At 37.0% G+C, this 25,305-nt stretch overlaps 1 long non-coding RNA gene and 1 pseudogene across 2 annotated transcripts in view; one reads left to right on the top strand and one right to left on the bottom strand.

The window, feature by feature from the left end:
• Nucleotides 1–25,305, top strand: part of LOC140528109 (uncharacterized) — a 44,579-nt gene that overhangs the window by 7,777 nt on the left and 11,497 nt on the right. Inside the window, exons 3-4 of one of the 2 annotated variants that reach the window (XR_011975080.1) lie at nt 891–987; nt 2,173–2,280. This is a non-coding gene — a long non-coding RNA (uncharacterized lncRNA). Of the gene's footprint in view, nt 1–890; nt 988–2,172; nt 2,281–25,305 lie in introns of those variants that run through there. The other variant, XR_011975079.1, reaches the window with a different exon arrangement.
• Nucleotides 23,875–25,031, bottom strand: LOC140529901 (pre-mRNA-splicing factor RBM22-like; annotated as a pseudogene).

Here is a 25,305-nt window from a genome sequence, read left to right as displayed (position 1 = left end):
CCTGCTGCTGTGTTGTGTCTCTATTTTAGTCATTTAAATCATAGTTCAAATTCAATATAGTACTTTTTTTTAATTAAAATTATTTAGAATACAAATTAACTCATTTGAATGGTATGTTACAAAAAGTTAATCTTCATTTCTCTTATATGAAAAGCAATAGGTAATATTTATAGCTTCCCTGCAGAAGGAGCATAGTATAGTTTAAAAAATATTTTGGCTTTGGAGTTAGAAACCCTAGGATTTAAATCCTTGCTCTTTCACCTGTATGACCTTGGCCAAGTCATTTATTCTTTCTGGTCCTCAATTTCCCTAGGTTTAAAATTGGGGGATTGGTATAGATGATCTCTAGGTTCTTTCTAGCTCTAAGTCCTATGACACAAAAGAGAAAAGATCTTAAAGGAAATATACTCATTATATTACACTAATTTTGCAGGATGTATATAATAGTAATTCTATTTTTCTGAAGAAGTGTGAGCTACTTCAGAACCAGCTTTTCCACTTATTTTCCTATTTTCTTCTCTTTTCTTTTACCCCTTCTACTGCACCACCACCCCCCTTCCATTTTATATTTCTCTTTTCCTTGTTCATATTTTCTTGAAACCTAGAGTTACAGGGAAGTGAAAATACAGTCCAGGTGAGTGGCTGCATGCATTTGTTTGTTTTATGCCCCATACCTAGTGACCTGGAACACATGTTCATTTCTTTTCCAGTTACTCACTTACCCAAGGGAAAACAAGTTTACCAATATTAGCTTTACCTTATTTTATTGACAACAAAATTGAGAGACAGAAATGTTAAAAGACATGCCAAATGACTGGAGGTCATAGTCAATTAGTAGTAAAGGCAGAATGAGAGCTCACCATGACTAATAACAACTCACATTTGTATAGTATTTTCAGGTTTACAAGTGATGGTTCTAAAGCTGCTTGACCCATCTTGCTGTACGCTCAGGAATCTATCAGCTGAATGTGTAATCAGCCACTTACTGTGAGTAGATAACTTTTCATTTCCTTATACTATAATGAGAGAGTCAGAACAGTTTTGCGGATAAAGGAATGAACTTACTGTAAGAAAGATCTGGGTTCAAGCTCTGCCTCTCATACATGATAACTGTGTGACCATAGGCAAATCATTTAACCTCTTCATTACCCCAGATATTTCTCTAACACTGAGGTGCAAACTTGTGTTGCTATGACTTTGGGGGAGGGGAAATAGAAGACAGGTGATTATTCCTAGAAATTTCTCTAGTCCAATTGCTTTTTTGAATGCTTATGATTTTTATTACCTTGTTTAGATAGTAAGAATAAGTTCTTTATCCTAGCATAACTTTATATAACTGATTTTTGTTTTAAACCTCAATTTTGGGATTGAGTTATACTAAGGTTTTTTAATAATAAGATAATTATATGTTATGATGTATTAAACATATATGTTCTTAATAACTGATAAACATATGTGAACTGACCATAAATATGACAGAGCACCAATAGAAAAATATTATGCACAACTTCATCAGTAGTTTATGTTATAAACTATCAATGAAATTAAATGGTAAAGAAGTAAGGTATGCTTATAGCAAAAATCTATAAGAAATCTACTAGAGGCTCCATCCAACAGCCTGTTTCTAAGTTGAGATTGGTTTAAGCTTCTGCATTCCCAAACTTGAGATTTAAGGAGCCTGTGTTCATATTAAGGCAGTGCTTATTGATAGAGATCTGCTAGCTGACCATCAAGGAGGGAGCTAGCCTCCCTCCAGAGTGCTGGCATGAAAGACTTTTATCAGGACCTCTAAAACTCTAGTTTGTGAGTTGTTCTTAGAGAAGGCTAATGTTTGTATTGTTTTCATGTATTGGTTAATAACATTTGATTGCATGCGTTGAGAAATGTATATCTAATTGGTATTTCCATTGCATCAATGTAATGGTAATTTGACTTGGAAAATCTTTCCTATTTATTAATAGGCCCGTTAAGTCACATGGAGCCTGTGGTGGGAGGAGTTTGCTGAATGCGTGGAGCAGGAAGAGGCAGAGCTGAGAGGGAGTTAGTGTTGAGAGCAGTCAGAGCTAGAGTAGAGCTGAGAAGAAGCTAGTCTTGAGAGCAGCCAGACCTGGGAAGGATGCAGGCTCCTGGGTAGCTTGAGTGATTTTGTGATTGTTTGTGGTTTTGTTTAAGAGAGCCTGCTTATGAGGAGTGTAATGGACCTGGTTTGGAAGAAGTCGAGCAAGGAGAAGGCTTGGGGATGGTGTTGTCCTCTGCATTGTTATTGTGTGTAGATTTTTGGTGCTGTGATGGATTCGGGTCTGAATAAATGTTTTGGTTCTGCCTTCCATGTGGGGAGTTTGTGGCATTTCTTGATTCTGAACTGCAAAATGATATTCATGGCTGCAGTGGGTGCTGTGAATGTTGCATTGGTGCTATAATCAGTTAGTGATAAATTAGCTATAAGTATGCAGTGTGAATTACAATGCTCTCTTTCACCTTAGAGAGTAAGTACCTATATCTCTTAAGTAGCTTATCAATAGGGGTGTAGACTAAAAGTCAAAAGACTAGATTTGACTGTTGGCTGTATCACTTAACTCATCTGCCGCTAATACTGTGTGAATTTGGATAATTCACACCTTAATGAAACTTACTATACTAAAGATAAAGATCTTTAAAGTGAGAATAAAATAATCACCACTATTTCATAGGGTTATCACGTGTTTTTTATGTAAAGCATTCTCTCACATATCAAAAGTACTACATGTTGGAACTCTAATGATATTTTTAAAGTATTTTCTGTTTCCTTCATTCTCCTTCATTCTTCCTTCATTATGTTTTTGTTTTTATTATGTTTTCCTACAGGCTGATTTACTTTCTTTGGTCATATTGTTTTTGGCTCAATTTTTTTTGTTTTATGAACAAAAAATATAAGATCTCTCATTTACAAATCACTGATATCTTAAACTACTGTTCATTTAATGCTAGTTTATCTTTGTTGGTTCAATTTTTACTTCAAGAAGATTACAAATTTTGATTCTGTGTCATTGAGCCTAAGTTTGATACTGATCTTGCTTTGAAGATATCAAGATGTTCAATGCGTTTGAGAGATCTTCCAATTCTATTACTATCTCACTGAATATATGTACACTAACAACAACATATGTTAATAATAGAGCCTGATCTCTTTCTTCATTCTAGGGAGATTTCTTCAGGAGCAGCTCAGTGAATTACATTGTCAATTGGTTTAAACATTGAGAGAAATTTGACCTACCCAAAAATCTGTGCTGCCTTTTCCTGTTTTTAGTGTACACCTAACAGCAGTTTTATCCCCCTGAAGACCTTTCCAGTTTAGAATGACTCTTAAAAACTTAAATTCCTTTTGTTAGTCCACTTAATTAAACTTTTAACACATTTCTTTCCTTCAAAGCTTGTTTTTTGCCTGCTTTACTCTTTCTTCTTCACCAAGTAAAAGAATATGCTGTATCTTTGGTTATAGGATGAAGTTGTCCTGGAGCAGATAGACAATGTTCAGGGGTTGTTAACTTGGGGGCCATAAGTGTGTGTGTGTGTGTGTGTGTGTGTGTGTGTGTGTACACATACATGCACTATGTATGTATATGTCTATATAAACATACAAATTTCAACATATTTGAGTTCCTTTGTAATTCTCTGTATTTGATGTACATTTCAAAAATTCTGAAAAGGGATCCATAACCTTCACCAGATTGCCTAAGGGACCCAGAAGCATAAAAAAGTTAAGAGCTCCTATGTCAAGTTACTGAACAGGACTAGATTAATCCTGTGAGAAGTCATAAAACTGGAATAATTTATGCAGAATATTTCCCTTTAAAAGGAATGTTCCTTTTAAACAAAGCGTTGGATATGAGACATGTAATAAGAATTTGTGCTTACAGTAGTGTCTTCACTGTGATAGAACAGAATGAGGGACAGTCAGCCAAGATGCATCTTCCAAATCCCTCTCTTTATATGGAGGGTTTCCAGTGTCAGCTTGTGCTCCCTCATCTGAAAAATTTAATGACTGGTGGGGTAGAGGACGAGGAAAAGAGCAACCAAACAAAACTAGATATTCATTTTTATTTTTGAAGTTATCATCACCCCCACTTAGCCTGGATAATTAAGACAATATTGTTCATTGACTTCGCTACCTGAGAATTTTTAGAAAATCCTTACATTCTGATATTCCAGAGATCAAAGGAACTGGGATTAAAACCAAGAATCACCTACCCAGCAAAACTGAGTATAACACTTCAGGGGGGAAAATGATCATTCAATGAAATAGAGGACTTTCAAGCACTCTGGATGAAAAGACCAGAGCTGAATAGAAAATTTGACTTTCAAATACAAGAATCAAGAGAGCATGAAAAGATAAACAGGAAAGAAAAATCATGAGACTTAATAAAGTTGAACTGTTTACATTCCTACATGGAAAGATAAGATCTTCAGACTTTTCTTAGTACAGTAGTTAGAGGGAATATATATATTGGAGGGTGGTGGGGAATGATAAAAGGGAGGGAAAAATGGGAGGAGGGGGTAATTAGAAGTAAACACTTTTAAGGAGGGACAGGGTCAAAAGAGAGAATAGAATAAATAGGGGGCGGGATAGGAGGGAGGAAAAATATGGTTAGTCTTTTACAACATGACTTAAGGGAGTATTTTGCATGACTACACATGTATAACCTATATTGAATTGCTTGCCATTTATATATATGTGTGTGTGTATGTGTGTATATGTACACACATACACACAGACATAGAGAGAGAGAGAGAGAGACAAACAGACAGACAGACAGACAGACAAAGGACACAGGATGAGTTGAATGTGAAGGGATGATATCTAAAAAAATAAAATTAAAGGGTGAGAGAGGAATATATTGGGAGAAGGGGAAAGGGAGAAATAGAATGGGGTAAATTATCTCTTACCTAAAGGAGGCAAGAAAAAGTTTTTTCAATGGAGGGGAAGAGGGGGGAGGTGAGAGTGAAAGAGTGAACTTACTCTCATTGAATTTGACTTAAGGAGGGAATACCCTGGTATGAAAATTTAGTATTAAAATCTATCTTACACTACAGGAAAATAGGGGGGAACTAGATAAGGGGGGTGGGGCATGATAGAAGGGAGAGAAAAATGGGAGAGGGAAACTAGAAAAAAATATTTTTGAGGAGGGACGGGGTCAAAAGAGAGAATAGAAAAAATATGGGGCAGGATGGGATGGAGGGAAAATATGGTTAGTCTTTCACAACATTACTGTTATGGAAGTATTTTGCATGACTACACATGTATAACCTATATTGAATTTCTTGACTTCTCAATGGGGGTGGGGAGGGAGGGAGGAAGTGAGAGAGGTTGAACTCAACATTTTAAAAACAAATGTTAAAAATTGGTATAGATAGAGAGATAGATAGATAGACAGACAGACAGACAGGTAGATAGATAATAGATAGATAGAAACCTGTTAAACAAATCAAAGTTAAGAATCATCAAATTACTTGAAAATCATAGCCAAATAAAAACCCTGAACAACATTTTAAAAAAATATTCCAACACTACTATCCGCTTATAATATGGCTTAAGGTCTGATACTACCTAATCTACTTTCTTCAATTTTTTTCCCCTGATTTCCTTGACATTCCTGACCCTCTACTCTTCCAAATGAATCCTATTATTAATTTTTTCTGATCCAGTAAGATAATTTTTTTAGTGATTTAATTGGGATGGCATTACATAAATATATTTGATAGAATTGCCATTTTTTATTAAATTAGTTTACTTACCCTGCACAATAAATATTACTTCAATTATTTAGATGTAACTTTGTAACAAAGGTGTTTTGTGTTTACATTTGTATAGTTCTTTTGTCTGTTTTGGCAGGTATACTGTCATTTTTTATACACTCTAGTTATTTTATATGTTCTAAATCTGTTGATTTATTGATGGGGTGTATATTATTGATTAATATAGCTGACACATAGTGTAGTTTCCCTATTTTTCTATTTTAGTTAAATCTATTTTAGCTTTAACTTTGAGTGAGATCATGATTACTATCCCTGCTTTTTCACATAATAAATTCTACTCCTGACCTTTATTTTGTGTTTGTGTGTATCTCTCATATTTATAGCATTTCCTGAAAGTAAGTTATTGTTGAATTCAAATTTTTAATCTGCTGTCAGTTTCCACTTTATAGGTAAATTCATCCCATTCACATTCTAAACTATAATTACTAGTTATTTATTTTCCTCCTTCCTATTTCCTCACTATTCTTCTTACCCTATTCCTATCCTTCCTCACTCTTCTACTTTACTTCTTCCTACTATGTTGCCTTCCTACTCCTTAATTGACCTGTTTTTTTTCTACAAATCACAAAAGAAAACTTTTTGCCCAAATCTATTAACGGGGAGGTGAGGAGGTTAGGGTGGAAATAGAAAGAATTCACTGATTATATCCTGAAAGATACCTTAGGTAAGCATAAAATAGAAATTCTGAGAATTAAAAAAGAGATAAATAAAATTTAAAATGAAAGAACCACTGATTGATAATACTAGATTTAAAAAAATAATAAAAACAGATAAACTGTTAGCTAATCTAATAAAAAGGAGAGGAAAATAAAATTAACAATTTCAAAAAAAGGAATATTTACAACAAATGAAAAAGAAATAAAGGAAATTATTTTTTCTAAAAAAACTCATGTTCAATTACAAGCTGATAAAACCAGTAAATAAAATAGATGAATACTTATAAAAAAAAATAAAGTGGCCAGATTAGCAGTTACATCTTTTTTTTTTATTACTTTTAAATGAAATTTAGCATTTCCTTCTATTATAAATGCAGGCCACCACCTGTAGGGAAGGGTCTATAGGATTCACCTGATTGCCAAGGAATTTATGAAACACAAAAAAATCATGAGCCCCTGTGCTATCAAGATCCTGAAAATAGACCTGGGATTGGGGCTGGATCCTGATAAGGGAAGGCTGACAGGACAAGTGGCTATGTGGGTCAAAGGCACATGAAGGATCAGCATGTACGCAAGAGGAGAGTTCCTAGATTACTGTCCCATATCACCTCCTCCCTATAATCTCACAGTCAAGGACTTCTTCATACTTTGTTGAGAAAATAGAAACCATTCAATATGCTCTTATCCTCCCTACCCCTGCACACTTCACAACTCTTTGATGGCTTGCATCTGTCATTCTCTTTCTTTACTCTAGTGATGTCTGTGCAAAAGTCATTCTGTTTGCTTTCTTCCATCTCCCCATTTTCTCTTGCAGGTTGCTTCTTCAATCATCTCTCCTCTTTAATCTTCAGTCTCTCCCTACCTACTGGTTATTCCTTGATGTCTGCAAACCTATCCAAATCTCTTCCATCTTTAAAAAAACACACAACAGAACCTTCATTTGAACCTACCATCCACTTCAAGCTATCTTCCTCTGTATTTTCTCCCTTCCTCATCCAAGTCTTAGAAAAAGTTTTCTTCATTCTCTGTCTCCACTTCCTCTTTTATATTTCTCAACCAGCCTTTTGGATTCTGGCTTCTGACCTCATCATTCAACTGAAACTGCTCCAAAGTTATAAATGATTCATTAGTTAAAAATTCTGGTTTTCTTTTCTCAAGCTTCCTTCTTGACCCTTCTGCAGTAATTGGCATTATTGACCACTCCCTCCATCCTGTGTACTGTCTCTTCTCTGGATTTTCAAGGTACTTTCCTGATTCTTCTCCTATTGGTCTGTCTGTTTCTTTTCAGTCTCTTTTGTTAGATCACCTTCCATGAATACTCGAAGTAAATATATTACCACTCTCTTTTCTGGACTTTTGTCTCTCAATATATTCTCTCACTTACCTCATCAACTTCCACTGGTTTGATTATTATTTCTATGAAGCTATGCCCCTTTAGAATAAAAAATTAAAAATAATTTTATAAGAAAAAATAAAGGTATAGAAACAAACTATTTATCAGAGTCATAATTAGCTGAAACTGCACCTGGTAAAAATTCATTTGAATAGGAAGAGAAAAGGTAGAGGAAATCCAATTGTAGTACAGTTGTAGCAAAGAGTGGCATCCCAGAAAACAATGCAACCATAGTTACAAATAAGCATAGGGGAGGTGAAGTAGCGAAGAGAACAATTCTACAACAAGGGGAATTGTAATGGGAGGGGTGGAATACTCCTCTAGCACATTCCACTCAGAGGTTGGGGGGAAGAAAGCTGGCCCTGAGGAAGAGGCAAAAGGCAGCAGGTGATTGAGACAAGGGCGACTGTGCACGGGGGTAGTCATAGGGCAAGTGGAGCTTTTACCTATGATGCCAAGCCCAAATGGGAGTAGGTCTTTGAGTCACCTTCTGGTAAAAGGTCCTTTTGCTCTGTGCTTGTTATAACTTTACCATTAGTTCAGTTAAATATTTAGAAATAGACAAGACAACAACTATTTACTAAGGAACTACAATGTACAATGCATTGTGTTAGTTGAATATACAAAGACAAATTGATCAAAAAACATTTATTAAGCACCTCCTTAAACACAATGGCCAGGCACCATGCAAAACTCTGGAAATAGTAAAAGAAATATGAGATAATTCCTGTCTCCAAGGAGCTTATAGACTATTGGGTGAAGCAATTTGTACACATATATGGGAAGTAGTTTCACTCCAGCCTTAAAGTAATAACAAAAATCTCAGAATAATAATAAAAAAGTATAGAAGAGATGTTAAAGAATTTTCCTGCAACCTTACTACAATGTAGTCACACATAATGTGGTTTTAATGTTGTATTAGCAACCACAATAGTACACAGCATGGACTGCTAGCAACAGGTTCTTTGATCTGCTTATCTAAAGGAAAGACAGCTTCAAAGGGGTTAACAATCTTACTTTAATTATAGATAAGTAGAAAGAAGTGAGTATAGAAAATATAAGCAGAGATATTAGCATAGAGATTCAACAGACAGGACTCCAACTGTCTGAACAAAGTAATGCAACAACATACATACACCACCAGACCAAGAGAGACCAACATCTGAATAGTCAGGGGTGGGGTTCTTAACAAATGGCTACCAAGAGTCTGGTCCAGGGAATCAAAAGGTTTGTTTCATGATCAAGCCCCAAAAGCAAAATGCCAATCTCCCAGAATATGTAACAAAGACTTAGCCCCTGCTCAGTTCCAGAAGGTACAAAACCTATGTAACTCAGCACAGCTATGAATTATCAGGGTTCAAATATCTTCAGATATTTACAGTTTAGCCTAAGCCTGGGAAACTGAACTCCAGGAAAAAACAACAATAAATTCCAGTTTGCTTATACTTACAAATGTGTAAACAAAATATATCTACTTCCCACCTCAGAACAGAGTCATATATGATAAGGTTTTAACTAATATGATGAATCTATACTCTGGGAGCCCTTTGTGACCTCTTTGATTGGGTTAAGGAGGAAATAGTGAAATTGACTGACCGTCTTGGGGCTTAATCTATGTTGGTGATATTATGCTTAACTCTGATCCTAGATACATGCTAGATAAATTTCAGTGGTTCCAATTTGGGAGTCTGAGGCTGGCCCTTTTGCCATTAGTAGAGGGCAGCAAGGCAAGTGAACTTTATCTCTTCCCTCCTCTATTGGCCATATCATCAGAGCTACTGAATATTTAAGGGCTAATACATTCATCTAGAAGCAGACACATTTGAGGATAGATATAGATCTGGAGAGATGTGTGTTCATCCTTTGTTGCTGAAGAATACCATGATGTCAGAGAAATGATGACATGACTTACACTTGACTTTGTTTTGAGTGAGAGAGGGCTATGTAGGTCACCAGCCTCACTTCTCCTCTAGAGCCATCTGAATCCAGTGACCAGATATTCATCAGGATGACTGGAGATGACCCAGGATGAGGCAATTGGGGTAAGTGACTTGCCCAAGGTCACATATCTAGTGAGTGTCAAGTGTCTGAGGTGAGATTTGAACTCAGGTCCTCCTGACTCCTGCACTGGTACTCTATCCATTGCACCACCTAGCTATCCTGATGTGGAGAGATAGTCACTCAAAGGAGGAAGCATCTTCAAAAAGTATAGCCCTTCATAATAGAGAGAAGTGCTATCTATCTATCAACTCAAGAAAAAATCAGATCCTCAAAGCCCAGCTGATCAGGCTCCTAAGCTGAGAGCTATATACATAAGTGAAGTAATGTGAGCTCTCTACAAAGAGGGAAAAGATGAGTTGTGAGTTATCCTTTACAATATGTTTATCCTATGTGTGTGCCTCACTATCATTATTAAGTTTGACCTTCCCCAGAAGCAAATGTGTGGGCCCGTATTTGTGGGGGAGTAGATCTTAGATTTTTGGGAGGAATATATTGTACCAACCTTTCTTGCTATACCATCTTGATAAATACTTTTCCTAAATGCTAATTCAAGTCTACAGTTCTATTATTAATGGAAAGCATACTATTGGGGGTGATGTTGAGTCAACCGATGGTAAGAGTAACCACATACAGTATTATCCTTAGAACATGAAGTAACAGTCACCTCTCTGGAGATCCAATCAGTATGTAAGTATAAGTTGGGGAATACATCTATGAGATATATTACAGATAAGAAGGTTCAAAATATATATACGGTAAAAGCAAAGTACCCGAGTGGAGGGCACTCATAGCCTGAATTTATTGAGCAAGGGAGTAAACAGTGAGATTTGTGCTTTAGCAAAATCGCTTTGGCAGTTGTGTAGAGGACAGACTGAAGAGGAGAGAGATCTGAGGTATGGAGTCCAATTAGGAAGCTATTGTAATAATCTAGGTCAGAGGTGATGAAATAGTATCTGCCCTATTTGTCTCACTTAATAACGTATACTATTTTTGTTTATATGTTCAAAATGCTTGAATGTAAAATTCTATTTTCAATTTGTCAATGTTAAAAATGCATTTTTGTTTCACATAGCTTAAGTAATAAAACATATTGGCAGAGACAAAGTAAATATTGAATTCATTCTATGTTTCCTTTGGTACTTTATGTAAACAAAATTGTCACAAATTATATTACATAATTTTGATGCTGGATTGTTTGTTTCATTGTGATGTGAACTTTGAGTATTTATTTTTTTCCTATTCCTAAAGTAACAAAATAATTCATAAAATAATTGTGTTGGAATGCTCACTAAAAATGAGAGGCTAGAGTTGCAGATATTTGGGCACAGGGGTGTGCCCTATGTGTATTTCATCATTGTGTTTTTGGGGGTAATTGGGTAATGAAGGCGTGATTATATGATGATTGCTTCAGCTATGGGAGGGAATCTATCAGTATAATAATTCTACCTTAAGATGAACAATTAACTAGATGCTTTTAAGGAAGCTACTGGATTTTAAAATATGGATAATAATTCTTTTTGGTTAAACATAAAACCCCAAAATTTAGCTTAATAATAAAATGAAGAAGCTGATCTTTTAAAAATATGGCTAACACAAAAAGTGATTCTAAGAAAAGAGTTCCAAATGTGTTGAGTACTGGCTGCACCATTGAAGTAAGTGCATAAATAACTTCTTGAGGTTATTCATTTAAAAGACAACATTCATTGGTATGTGGAATATGGGTATTTGTTTTCTTTTTTAAAAAATAGTCTGATATAATGGAAAGAACACTGTAATTGGAGCCTGGCTTCAAGTTCCTGACTTTGCTATTTATTTTATGACCTTAGGCAAATCATTGAACTTCTCTGCACCTTAATTTTCTCATTTGTAAAATTATGGGGTTAAGCTAAAAGATCTCTAAGATGCCTAGAATATTATTTTATAATCACAACTTGATTCTTGACATACCTGAAATTCACATACTTGAAATATTTTGCCTTGCCTTAGTGAGAGGTTGAACTATCACAGATAGGTTTTTCATAGAATCTTAGAATTATAAGAGCCCATCTAGTCCAAGCATCTACCCAATGCTGAAATTTTTTCTAAGGCATTCTTGATAAGTATTCATCCAGTCTATGTATGGGGTGGTTAGGGAAGAATAGTACCTCTGGTGTGAGGATTTGCCAATCCCCTTTCAGGGCTGCTTATACATGTTTGGTGTCCACAGCCAGAGTTTTCCACTGTTGTCCTCAAAATATTAGGAAGAGTCCAGAACATCTTTATAGAGTACATTCAGATCAATGAAATCACAATGCAAAGCACTTATTTAAGTATTCAAGTATTTCCCTGTCCGATTGGCTCTTGAGATCTACCAAGTATGACTTAATTACAGATTCTCAGAGTGGGAAGGAAACTCAAAGGTGTCAACCCTGATAGCAAATGACCAAAGAACCATAGCAGCTTTGCAACTGCTATTAACTCTAAAACAAACAAACAAACAAAAAAACCAGAAAGCTCACACAGGTTATCAAAACCATAGTTAATGATAAAAAAATGAAATAAAACAAAATAAAGCCAAAGAGATAATAGTGGTCATAAGCAAAAAGCTTTCTTTACTTCATTGGAAGAGAGAAACTAGACACATGTGCCAGGCAGGGTCCCCTCTAGTAGGAGACCCACTTTAGTGTGGGCAGATCTCAATACTTGTACCAATGGCTACACAGTGAACTACAACCCTGACAATGGAGGGATAACACCAACAGCAAGTGAAGTTTGATTCATAGCTGGTCTTCGTGACCAGAAAATGGGTACTATGGGTGCTTGTCTGAGCTCAGAGACCACCTGGTGCTAGTATGAAACAATTCTGGGATTTTGCTGTGGCTGAGATCATCCAGAGGGTGAGCCACAAAGGATTGTTGTTATGCCAAGCTCAGGACACAGCTTGCTTACTGGGCCTTAGCTCCAGAAAACAAGATGTCTCCTAATAGTAAAAAAGAGGAGTAAAAAAAGAGAAGGGTGGTCTTACCATGGGGATCCCAACAGAGGCCATCTAATTCAACCTGTACCTGAATGTAATTCTTCTCCACAAAATTCCAAATATGTGGTCAATTTTTCTTTGCTTGAAGTTACTTTGTCCTGTTTATTCCATCCCTGCAGCATCTCTCTCAACTATTTTGACTTGTCTATTTCTATTGCTGTCATATTGGATTCTCATTATAATCTGTCTAGACTGTTGTGTAGTTTTTTAAGTGGGATCTCTGCCTCTACCCTCTCTCACCTTCCACCTGTGGTCCAGCCAAACTGGCAGCCTCTCTGTTTGGTAAACACAACATACCATCTCCTGCCTCTGTATCTTTCTTCTGGCTGTTCCCCTCCCCCCCAACACCTTGATGCACTCCCTCCTCACCTCTGCCTCATAGAATCTCTTACTTCCTCCAAGATGCTGCTTAAGCATCTCCTTGTTGTTGCTGCTGTGTCTGGTACATAGTATGTGCTTAATAAATGATTATTGATTGTTTGACCTATTGTAAGCCATTTTGGAAATATCAAGGCAGAATTCTGAGCCTCCCCTGTTTTATCTTTTCCCTTTAAGTAACCTCTAGATTAGAACTTTGGGTAGCAATTAATGTCTGCCTGTCTCCATAGTTTAATTGCTGTGCCTCTCTCAGGGTAGAAACACTAATAAGGGAGAGGTCCTAGCTAGGATCCAAGTCAGAAGCAGAGGAACCATGTATGCAAGCTGAATACAGAGTCAACAAAATCATGGAGATCCCAGAATAAAAGATCAAGTTGTGGTCAGAGATAAGGCAGATCCAATTATGGAGGAGCAGCCAGGCAAAAGTACTAAGTCAAATCAATTTAGGCAAAGACTCTCCCAGATTAGGTACCTTTTGAAAAACTAAAGACCAATAACATTTAAGTTTCTAGAATTACTTTTTCCCTTTTGAGATGTTTACTCATCTTCATCCTTCTGGACCTCTCCTTTTCTTGATGGTTTCTGAAAGATCACTAATAGCAGCTCAGAAATCATGTCTAATTTCTTTGGGACACCAGGATTTAATGTTGTTTGTTTGACCTTGGAGACTGTGGACAAAAAGAGAAAAGATGGCATATGTCTCCCCTCTCTCTAGAAAGAGGAATGATTCCATCTAAAAAATTATCCAACAGTCTACTTAAATCAGGGAGTAAGACACCTGCCTTTTTTAGCTTAAATTAATCCCATCCCTGTCCTTTCAGCTAGGTTGATAAAAAAAATAGTTGAACACAACTGAAAAGCAACTAAATATAGACTAAATGTAGATAAGCATACCTTCAAGGCAAATGTAGTATTTTTCTAAAAGTATAAGACGTCTCCTTCAAGCCCTGTTGAACATGATTTTTTTTTTAAAGAGCACCTCCATAGAGATGAGTAAGAGAACATAGAGAACTGTGTCTGCATGTCCCTGATTAAAGATTTATGATGTTGACACCGCCAAGTGGGCAAGTTGTGGTTATTTCCATGATAGATATGCTGTTACTTAAAGCAGGTGATTTTCATTCATATTTTACTTTTCTTCTCATATATTTTGGGCTTTCTATCTTAATTATGCTTGCTCTACACTTTGAACATCACTCACCTGGAAAGGGAGGATGTAAGCAAACTATTCATTAGTTTCACTTTCTCTTTATCATCTGTCATACAGTCAACAATAGGTAGTTGATAGAGTGCTGGGCCTGGAGTCAAGAAGACCTAAGTTCCAATCTAGCAGATATCAGCTAACTGCAGATAGCAGCTGTGTGATCCTGGACAAGTCACTTAACTTTTGTTTGCCTCCAAAAAGAGGATAAGATCGTCTACCTTGCAGGGTTGTTGTAAGGATCAAGTGACGTAACAGTTGTAAAGTGCTTAGCGTAGTGCCTAGCGTATAGAAATACTATATAAATGTCAATTATTATTATTACCTTTTTCCAGCAGAAAGAGCAGGAGCTGTCTCACTTTTGTATCACTTAACAGTGACTGATTCATGGTGGATACTTAATGAATGCTCATTGATGAATTAACTGATTAACAGATCTAAGAGCACAAAGATATTATTATGTAAAAAGAGTAGAAGGCAAACTGATAGAACAGATAGGCAATAATATCCTACTGGACTCCGAAGCTCTTCATGATTTGGCGGGGAGGGGGTGACAAGGGAAAAAAAGGCTTGCATGTGTGCCCAACATGATGACCACACACTAACACGGAAAAATAAGCTGAAAAAAAAACACAATTCCATAAAGCACACACAGGTTGAAAATTGCTTCCTAATCAGGTTCCATTCTTCTGTTCTCAAAATCTCATTTCCTTTGTCATATTACAATTTTCACACTAAAGGAAAAGTTAATATATTCATTTATTCAAGTCAGAGTTATTATGTTTAATGCTCACTCTGAGTGAATTGGTGATAGTATGTCTTAAAATATGAAAGTAAAAAAAAATCATCAGATGCTCTGTTTTCATATGGTCAACATATCAGCAAGCACAAATGGTTGGTTGGTTGTTATCCTTCATTCTCAAAGAAAACCAAAATGAAATCACCATGATAAAGTGCAGTGTGTCCAGCTGTGGCTGATCAGACCAATACAAGCTTAGAATGCTCTACCGCAGGTTGGACACAGATAGTCCATGTGAATATTTGGGGTGAATACTCCAAATTTCTTTTGTGCTATCTCAATTCAGCTTTGCTCATAGAGCACAGCACCCTTTCTGATGTGAGCACGCCATGCCGATTGGTCTTGTGCCAGTGTCTCCTTTGTTGCACAGTCAAATCCAAAGTTCTTAAGAAAGAACTTGAGAGTGTCCTTGTATTGCTTCTTCTGACCACCATGTGATTGCCTGCCCTATGTGAGTTCTCCATAAAATAGTTTTTCTGGCAAGCATACATTTTGCATTCAAACAATGAGGCCAGCTCATCAGAGTTGCACTCTCTGAAGCATAGTTTGAATACTTCGCAGTTTAGCTCGAGCAAGGATTTCAGTGTCTGATACCTTATCCTGCCAGGTGATCCTCAGAATCTTCCTAAGACAGTTCAAATGGAAGCAATTCAGTTTCCTGGCATGGTGCTGATAGACTGTCCATGTTTCATAGGCATGTAACAATGAGGTCAGCACAACAGCTCTGTAGACCTTCAGTTTGGTAGTCAGTATAATATCTCTTCTCTCCCAGACTTTTCCTCAGAGTCTCCCAAACACTGAGGTAGCTCTGGCAATGCATGCATCAACCTCATTGTCAATGTGTACATCCCTGGAAAGTACACTACCAAAGTAAGTGAACTTATCCACAGCATTCAAAACTTCTCCATTTGTTGTAACTGATGGTTCCACATATGGATGGTGTGGTGGTGGCTGATGGAGCACCTGTGTTTTCTTGGTGTTAATTTTTAGGCCAAAATTAGCACAGGCAGCAGAGAATTGATCTATACTTTGTTGCATCTCAGCTTCAGAGACTGCATTGAGCATACAATCATCTGCGAATCGAAAATCATGCACCAATACTCCCTCCACTTTGTTCTTGGCTTGTAGCCTTTTCAAACTGAAGAACTTACCACCAGTATGGTAGTTGACCTTGATGCCATGTTCATCCTGATTGAAAGTATTTGACAACATGGCTGAAAGCATCATGCTAAATAGCATGGGAGCAAGCACACATCCCTGTTTCCCTGCATTGGTGACTGGGAAGGCATGAGAGCATTGTCCACTATCCAGAACCTGGGCAAACATGCCATCATGAAATTGACATACAATATTGATGAACTTCTCCGGGCAACCAAATTTTGGCATAATTTTCCATAAGTCCTCACAACTAACAGTGTCAAATGCCTTGCTTAGATCTACAAAAGTGTACAGACCTCTGTTCTGCTCCTGGCATTTCTCCTGGAGTTGTTGGGCAGCAAACACCATAGCGACTTTTCCTCAGCCCTTTCTGAAGCCACACTGGCTCTCAGGTATATGACCATCTTCCAAGTGAAGGATCACTCTATTAAGGAGGACTCTAGTAAAAATTTTGCCAGCAATGTTGAAGAGAGACCGCCTTGCGATTGTCACAGGACAATGTATTCCCTTTACCTTTATAGAGATGGACAATGGACGCATCCTTGAACTCCTGGGGGATAAGCTCCTGTTGCCATATAACCTGAAAAATTTCAGTCAGCTTTTGTGTGAGCAATGATCTCCCTACCTTGTAAATCTCAGCTGGAATAGAATCACCACCAGGTGCTTTGCCACATGAAAGGAGCCTAATGGCCCTCAGAACCTCTTCTTCAGGTGGAAGTTCAGCTAAGGAGGGATTGACTTCAACCTGAGGTAAATGGTCAATGGTCTCAGCGTTGATTGAGGATGATCTGTTAAGAACACTATGGAAGTGTTCAGCCCGTCTCTCTAGGATCATGACCTTCTCACTCATCAATATAGTTCCATCAGCACTGAGTAGTTGTGATGCACCATAGGTTTTTGGTCTATATATAGCTTTCAGGGAATCATAAAAGCACTTTGCATTGTTACTATCAGCATAAAACTGAATTTCATCTGCCTTCTTACTGAGGCAGGAATCCTGAATCTCTCTAAGTTTTCCTTGTACTTTGCTTTCAAGGAATCAAATGCTGCCCTCTTAGAGGTGGATGAACTATCCTGCTGGTAAACCCTGTGGCTTTCTCATTTGTCATTTATCAGCTTCTGAATTTCCCCATCATTTTCATCAAACCATTCTTGATGTTTGTGAGTGTTCTGACCCAGATGAGCAAATGCAATGCTGTACACCAAATCTCTGAAAGCTGCCTACTCCTTTTCTGCTCCATGGTTGCCAACTATGTGTTGGCTCAACTTTCCCTCCAAGTTAACAACAAACTGCTCATGCTCAGAGAAGAGCTCTGATTTGTTGACATTAATTCTTCTGGTAGTCATTTTGCCTTGGGAGTGGCACTTTTGATGAATGTGAATATTTAGCTTGGAAAGGATAAGTCTATGATCAGTCCAGCACTCTGCACCACACATTGCCTTTGTCACTCTCACATCTTGTCTGTCCTTTCTCCTTACAATCACATAGTCTATTAGATGCCAGTGTTTGCTCTGAAGTTGCATCCATGAAGTTTTATTGCATTTAGGTAAATGGAAAACAGTGTTGGTAATGAGAAGGTCATGTGATACACAACTCTTCAGCAGTAAATGACCATTGCTGTTGCTGTTTCCAACTTCATTCCTCCCTAGGACTCCCTGCCAAGTCTGGTAGTGTGAGCCTAGTGTAACATTAAAGTCACCTAGAATGATAAGCTTGTTCTCTTTTGGCACATTGATGAGAAGGGTATGTAGGTCTTCATAAAATTTTTCTTTGACTTCATCAGGGTTTGTCATGGTGGGAGCATAGGCACTGATGATGGTGGCATGATGTTTTCCTGGAAGTGGCAATCGCATTGTCATGACCCTGTCATTCACTCCTTTTGGCAGGCATACCAGCTTCCTGATTAAATTAGTTTTGATTGTGAAACCTACACCAGCTTCACAGGGCCCCCTTTCACTGTGCCAACTTCAGAAAAATGTGTATCCAACTCCAACTTCAGTAAGTTGGCCTTCATTTACTAATTACTTGTTTCATTCAGGGCTACTATTTGGATGTGATATCTGTTGAGTTCTCTTGAAGCCAGAGCAGTTCTTCTTTCAGGTCTACAGGATTTTATGTTGTCTACAAGTGTGCACACATTCCATGTGCCGATGGTGAGTGGAATCATCTTTGCAGACATTTTTGTACATTTTGTACATTTTTTTGTGTTTGACCACATAGTGGGATTCCCTGCCTGTTGCAATAATCAGGCCAGGGTTGGGTAAGCAGATAATTTTTAGGGCATCTTATTTAGCCCCTTCCTCACACCAGGAGGTGAGCAATGCAATCTTTAGAAGGCTGCTCAGACATCCAGGAGGCTGCTAAGTCCCACTGCTGCTTCCAGTGAGAAACAACCCTACGCCCTGGGCCACCTGTGTGCAGGGTTGTGACTACTGTTGCCAGCGTATCTGCACCTGCTGCTTCATCACTTGCCTGTCCCCACAGGACTTTGAGGCACAATAGTAAAATGGTATGGGTGATATCTTTTGATTCGTTTGTAAATTGGATTTAAGTGAGGCAGAGTTGCATGAAATTATCAGCCTCACTCTCTCCTCTGGAGTCATCATAGTCCAGTGGCAGGGCAGAGTCAAGATGGCTGGTGATGACTCATGATGAAGTGGATGACCTTGGCATCTTCAGTGACTAACCAAGCTGTAAGTGCTACACATTGCCTGCTTCATCTGCCTTCATGGCCATTGGAACAAAGTGTTCTCATCCACCCATTTCACAAGAGAAGTCTTCACATGCTTGGGGTAGACACCCCCTAACTCACCAATGAGTTTGAGAGCCCTTGGTTACCCTCAACCTGGTATGGCCCATCTACTGATATGGTTTACTGGGGTGTGGCTGCTGTGCGTGCTGCAGCTTCATGAAGCCACAGGTGACAGGTGGAACAGGTGGACACCAAAGGTAGAAAGAGCCCCAAAAAGGGCTTGGCAGCCATTCCTACACCCCAAAATATAAGTGCAAATAATACATCATCATAGTAATGCTTGGGGTGTGGGGAGATGGTGAAAAGGAAGGTGGATGATGGAGAAGAAAGGAACAATTAAAGAGAGTCAGAGAAGATTATATGGAAGAGAAAAGTTTTGAGTCAAGTTTTAAAAGCTAGAAAGGATCAGTATGGCTGTCTACTGTTTTTGCTCCACGAGCAATCTAGAACCCTAGATTTATAGATATGAAAACTGACAGAATCTTCCTAAAGCAAGGTTCTGATAATTCACTTTCCTGATCAAATTCTTTTATGTGTCAAGGCCAAAATTATGATAGCGACCTCAATCTGTCTTACCATCCTTCTTTAAATATACCCTCAAAAAGCTCATGTTTTTTCTTTGTACCTTTCTTAAAGTACTTATTTGTTAACTTTTACAATTAGAGGCAACTTGGTGCTATGCATATCTTAGTGAATACCAACATTGTCTCATTTGGTCTGGGTCTTGGTTTTCTCATTTATAAAGTGAGAAACTTAATTTAAATTAGGCAATCTTAACATGGAATTGATGAAATTTATATTTTAAAATATTTTGAAAATTTTACTTTACTATAGTTGGTTTCCTTTGTAATCTTATGTATTCTATTTTATGCATTTAAAACATTATTCTGAAGAGTTCACGGCCTTCACCAAACTGCCAAGGAGGTCCATAATACAAAAAGGTCAAGAACTCTTGGCCTAAGTGTACACAAACAGTGTACTACAAATATAAAAGTAGGATAACCACTGCCCTCAAGGAGCTTATCTTCTCATAGAAGACCATACCTATATGGTAATGATGGCCAGGGAAGAGTATTTTGGTCTGGCAAGTCACAGGGAACCACAAGGGAATTGATTGACACACTACTGTTTCCAGTAGTATTGGTAGTCATTGAGTTCATTATGGTTCCCAGAGCAAAAGGGAAAAAGAGAAGTTGGTATGGGCACAGTAGTAATGGAAAGAGGCTGGGGTACAGGAGCATGAGAAGTGTGATATAATGGGTCATATGAGTTTGGTCTCATGATCTCAACCTATCAGGACAGTGCCAACCCCAGAGTGGAGTTTAAAACTGAATGGATCTCCAAGGTACCTTCGAGTTCTAAATCTATGATCATATGATAGCAAATTCACCTAGTTATTTCTGTCTAGTCTTTTTGCTCCAATTAGACTGTAAGTTCCTTCAGATCAGGAGCTGTATCTTATGATTCTTTGCATCACATACAGATGCTTAGCACAGGACCTCCCATGTAGTGGGAGTTTATATATTATTTGCTGACCAATCTATTTGTCCAACATGGTAGGAACAATCTTCATTTTCTCAGATACTACAAAGAGCACATAGGTTGCACATCCGTTATCCTTGACTCTTCTCAGGGTGACCAGTCTATCCTTTTTCACATTCATTAATAAATGTTGATTGATCAATATAGTTCTTTGATGACATGCTGTACTCAACTTCTTCATAATACTTTGTCATGTATTATAGCCTACATATGTCCAATTTTACCTTTTCATTGTCTTTTGGGGTATCCTCAGTTTGAAATTTTGAGAGACCTGAGTGTTTCATGACTCTGAGTTATACACCTGATAGGGGTTATGTTGCTCTTATGTCTGCTGAAAATTCACCATTCATTTCAGTGTCCCAATCTGCCTTTTTCAAGTTTTCTATTTAAATAATGCTATCTTTCATAGGTATATAAATCAACCACTTACAATGCACTTCCATAATATATGATAGTTAGCATGTAGTTGTTGATAGAGAGTCATTAGGGAGCCAGGATAACCCTGAATTCAAATCCCACTTCTGACACATATTGACTGGGTAACACTGGGCAAATCTCTTAATCCAATAGTGCCATAGATGACTTTTTCAGATTGTAAATGTGTCTACCTACATTCTTTGAGGGAGCTTTCTGACAGGTGACTTCCCTATACCAACAAAACCACAAATATGTTCCCCATAATGTTTTACAATCTATTACCTTATTTGATTTTAATATAAACTTTGTGATAAGCCTGATAGGAAATATTTCTTCCATTACAGAAGAGGAAACAGGCTAAAAGTGGTTATGTGACAGTTACTTAGAACTCATACTCAAGTGAAAGTGAAGAGCAAATGCTGAAAGTCAAATCTACATGTTCAGACACCAAGTTCTCTCCCATTCCACTTCACTCTACCTCACTATCCCCTACTAAATCCACAGTCCCTTCCAACAACTTTTACCTAGAAAGTGCCTCCTGGATTGCTTCAGGGAGAGAGCTTCTGGGTGAGGTCATTCATCTACTGGAGTATTTAGGTATTTGAAGGTGAGGGCAGAAAAGAAAGAGCCCAAATAAGTTGGGGAGAATTTAGATGAGCCTTCAAGGATGAGAAGGGATGTTTATGACCTCATCAGTTTGGAGAGCCTCATCAGCAAATCTTTTTCCCCCCACAATAGCTTTTTCCAATTACCACAAAAAGCTTGATGATCAAGTGTTTAATATTCATTCAGATCACCCTTGAGGAGCTAAACTTTGAGGTTGCTTACACTTACAAAGCTGCAGCAATTAGAGGTAATAAGGTTAGAACATACTGTACATTTTTTAGGAGAGTCCCAATTTGAAAAAAGGTGCAAAATGCTTATTTTTTATCAGACCATGGGCTTCAATATTTGGTTCACAAAATATGATCATTGTAGATGCTTAGAGGCTCAGTGTACAAAGCATTGGGACTGGAGTCTGAATGACTTGAGTTCAGTTCTATCCTCGGACACTTATTAACTTTGGGACCCTGGGCAGGTCACTTAACTTCTCTCAGCCTCAATTTTTTCAATTGTAAAATTGGGAAAATAATAATAAGCATTTACTTCAAACAGTTGTTTTGAGGATCAACTGAGAAAATATTTGTTAAGTGCTTAGCAAGGTGCCTGGCATATAGTGGGTGCCTAATAAATGCTTATTTTCTTCCTTTCCTTCTTTCCTATACCATATATATATATATATACACACACATATATATGTATGTATGTATGTATGTATGTATGTATGTATATATATATATATCATCAACTTGAAACCATTACAGATTTAATACTATACCAATCAAAGTACCAAAGGAATATTTCATAGACAGCCCTAGATAAAATAATATACATTTGGAAGAGCTAAAGATCTATATTATGAAGGGAAAATGGAAAAAGGTAGGAGTAAAGGGAGAATAACACTTCTAGACCTCAAACTATATCACAAAGTAATAAACATCAGAACCATCTGGTATTGGTTCAAAAACAAAAAAAGATTAGACAAGGGATATTCAGAAATAATAGAATTCAATAATGCAGTTTTTCAATAAATTCATATTATACACACACACATACACACACATATATGTATATAACTTAGAAAAGAACTCTGTTTGATAAAAACTGCTATAGAAACTGGAAAGCAGGCTGACAGAAATTAAGCTTTGACTTACACCATATTCCATAAAGAATAAATTCAGAATGAAATTTTGAATTACAATCCAAATCTAATACAAAGTAGATTAAAGATCATATTATATTTTTTAAAAAATAGAAAAGAAGCAGATCTATGGGTAGATGATAAATACTTTTTTTAAAAAAATTGGTCCATTTTAATAACTTTTCAAAAATTGTAAATTTTAAAACAAGTACTATTTCCTTTACCTTTTCAGTTATGTAACTCAGTTCTATCCAAGAACATTTCTGTAAAGGGCAAAGTAATAGCCCCCAAAGCAACAGCAGAAAATTAGATGGAAAAGGTGAAAGTACAAATTAAAGTTCTTTCCACAAATCACAGCCAAACTATTCAGAAAAAATAAAAGGTCTGTTCATTTGACATTTAGAAAGATTAATATTTTTATATTTTAGGTGAAGGGTATTAAGAAATAGAAAAGGGTATTTTTTGTTTTTTTTCATTTTATAGCATGGGTTCCTCTAGAAAGAGAAGAATGAGAATGGAAAGAAAGTATGTAGGAGTGTTACGCTTTCAAAGTTTGACTTCAGGTAACAGGGTGTTCATATTCTCTAACTCTATATGTTGACTGACACTAGCAAAATAATTATTTTTAAAATATATTTTATTTTATCTTTTATTGTAAAATATGGTCAGGCATTTCAATTAGAATTAGAACTCTCTTAGTGGTTCTTAGATGCTCAAACTCAGCCTAACCATTCTTTCCTTATGATTAAGAAGCAAAGTACATTTTTATACTCGTAACTAGATTTGTTCATAGCTTTTCAATAAGGCTCTCTACCTGTCCTGCATGTGGGAACTTGACTCCAGCTTTCTACCATTATCTCAGCATGTTACATGCTACCATGGAAACATACAAAGGAAAAAAATCTTTACTTCAAGATTTATTTATGGCATTTCTCCAAAGGACTTTCTTCCTCAGAGATCTACCATTGTAGCAAGATTTTAGAGATTGTTATGCTTTTCTGCATGATCTGCCATCCTCTGGAAATACTAAGAAGGAGAGCTGATGAGTCCCAGAGTCTGAATAAAGGGATGTGATGATCTCACTGAGTGAAACATTTGTGGTCCAAAACCTGGTGGAGCTGGATGTGTAGTTCGAGGAGGAGGAGGTAGAGTAATATTAACCTCTACTTGAGGATCTCTTGGAGGGACATTAAAATAATTGACAAAGGCTTCTTCTGATGCTGCTGGAGGAGGGGAAAGAGCTCCAATAAGTCCTAGAACAAATTTAGTTTAATTCTAGTCTATTGTTCCTTCTTTTTCCTTTTCTTTTCTCTGGCTTCCCAGGATCTTCTTCCTTTCACATTAAGCTTATGTTCATTTACAATCAGTTTGTTGAAGGATTTCTTAGCATTCATTTTTGCAGCTTTTATCTTGTGGTATGCATGAGAGCATGCTGCTGCCTCTGTACCACCATTATCATTTGAAACTCACCAGACTGATACAAGTGATTTCTAAGATCAGTTTCTCTGATAGTATCTCTCAACACAAGTAGTCTGGTATGGTCCTATCATCTGGTGGCATTGTTGAAGCCAATTTTAGAAGCTTGAGTGCCCTAAGATTATTAATACCATAACAGTGATCTGTGATGTTCTAATCAGCAAGATCTTCAACATCTGTAGGCTTTTCAGGTCTCTACGGACAGTGTTCTCTTTGACATTCTCCTTTAACCCAGAAGGAACAAATGTGAAAATGATAATTATTGTAGAAAGAAGGCAGTCCAAGTCAAGAGTTGCATGACACTGGTAGCCTTCCCAAGAATACCCATTAGGTAAGTCTCATCAAAATTAGAAATCCTTCTCTCAACATTCTGGGTGTAGTTTCCTTTATTCATATTAAAGTTAGGCATGATATCCTTAAAGGACAATCCTGAATCAGAGACTTGAATAGATAAACTATATTCTAGGTCTCAAAGGTAGATGTAGCAAACATTTCTTTTAGCCCACTGCAGGTTTGGCACATGAGTCCTCTTAAGATGCATGTGAACACGATGAATTACAAGGCATAAATTTTGCATTCATTTTCATACTTCTGTTTGGTCATTTAGGTATTGGGATTTTCTTTCAAGGCACACCTGACAGAATTGGGAAGTTCAACCCCTCCTGGTTTTTCCTATTGTAGGGGTTGGAGCTGAGAGAAATAGCCATCTTAGAACCTTAGCGGGTGATAACTTCTTAAGAAAACAAGGGAGAGAGGCAATTATAAAAGATAGAACAGATAATTGAATCACATAAAATTGAAAATCTTTTGAACAAACAAACAAAATTATTGTATCTTGGATAAGGCACAAAGTAATAGACTGGGGGAAAATCTTATCAAAATTTCTTGATAAAGATTTAGTATACAAAATTTATAGACAACTAACTGAAATATATGATTGATTTATAGTTTGAAATATATGAACAAAACCCATTATTCAAT

The sequence above is a fragment of the Notamacropus eugenii genome, chromosome 1 (genome assembly GCF_028372415.1).
Source record: "Notamacropus eugenii isolate mMacEug1 chromosome 1, mMacEug1.pri_v2, whole genome shotgun sequence".
NCBI lineage: Eukaryota > Metazoa > Chordata > Mammalia > Diprotodontia > Macropodidae > Notamacropus > Notamacropus eugenii.
Note: the sequence above shows the minus strand (reverse complement) of the source record. Positions and strands in the feature narration are given on the sequence as shown.